This window comes from Prionailurus bengalensis, chromosome B1 (genome assembly GCF_016509475.1).
Source record: "Prionailurus bengalensis isolate Pbe53 chromosome B1, Fcat_Pben_1.1_paternal_pri, whole genome shotgun sequence".
Classification (NCBI taxonomy): domain Eukaryota; kingdom Metazoa; phylum Chordata; class Mammalia; order Carnivora; family Felidae; genus Prionailurus; species Prionailurus bengalensis.
Window position 1 is genome coordinate 44,777,856 of NC_057344.1, and position 1,370 is coordinate 44,779,225.

The following is a 1,370-nucleotide window of genomic DNA, read 5'->3' on the forward strand; positions in this document are numbered from 1 at the left end:
ACAGACCGTGAGATCCTGACCTGAGCTGAAGTCAGATGCTCAACCTACTGAGCCACCGAGGCGCCCCCAGATTGCCCATTTTATTGGCATATAATTGCTCATAATATTCTCTTACTACTGTTTTTATTTCTGCTCTGTTGGTTGTGATCTCTCCTCTTTCATTCTTGATTTTATTTATTTGGGTCCTTTCCTTTTTCTTTTTGATCAAGCTGGCTAGTGGTTTCTCAATTTTGTTAATTCTTTCAAAGAACCAGCTTCTGGTTTCATTGATCTGTTCTACTGTTTTGTTTTGTTTTGTTTTGGTTTGGTTTGGTTTTGATAGCATTTATTTCTGCTCTAATCTTTGTTATTTCCTGTCTTCTGCTGGTTTTGGGTTTTATTTGCTGTTCTTTTTCCAGCTCTTTAAGGCATAAGGTTAGGTTGTGTATCTGAGATCTTTCTTCCTTTTTCAGGACGGCCTGGATTGCAATATACTTTCCTCTTATGACTGCCTATGCTGCCTCCCAGAGGTTTTTGGGTTGTGGTGTTATCATTTTCATTGGCTTCCATATACTTTTTAATTTCCTCTTTAACTTCGTGGTTAGCCATTCATTCTTTAGTAGGATGTTCTTTAGTCTCCAAGTATTTGTTACCTTCCCAAATTTTTTCTTGTGGTTGATTTCGAGTTTCATAGTGTTGTGGTCTGAAAGTATGCATGATATGATCTCAATCTTTTTGTACTTGCTGAGGGCTGATTTTTGTCCCAGTATGTGGTCTCTTCTGGAGAACGTTCCATACGCAGTGGAGAAGAATGTAATTCCACTCCTTTAGGATGAAATGTTCTGAATATATCTGTTAAGTCCATCTGGTCCGGTGTGTCATTCAAAGCCATTGTTTACTTGTTGGTTTTTTGATTAATCTGTCCATTGCTGTGAGTGGGGTGTTGAAGTCTCCTACTATTATGGTATTACTATCAATGAGTTTCTTTATGTTTGTGATTAATTGATTTATACATTAGGGTGCTTCCACATTTGGCACATAAATGTTTATAACTGTTAGGTCTTCTTGGTGGATAGACCCCAATTTTTATTTATTTTTGAGAAAGAGAGACAGAGTGTGAGCAGGGGAGGGGCAGAGCAAGAGAGAGGTGCAGAATCTGAAGCAGGTTCCAGGTTCTGAGCTGTCAGCACAGAGCCCGATGTGGGGTTTGAACCCACCAACCGAGAGATCATGACCTGAACCGAAGTTGGACACTGAAACGAGTCACCTAGGCGCCCCACTACTCTTTGTTTAAAGTATTAATGAGTTTAAACTTTTTATTATGAATATTTTCAAACACAGTAGGAAGAATTATATAATGAACCCCCCTTGTAGCCATATCCACCTTCAAT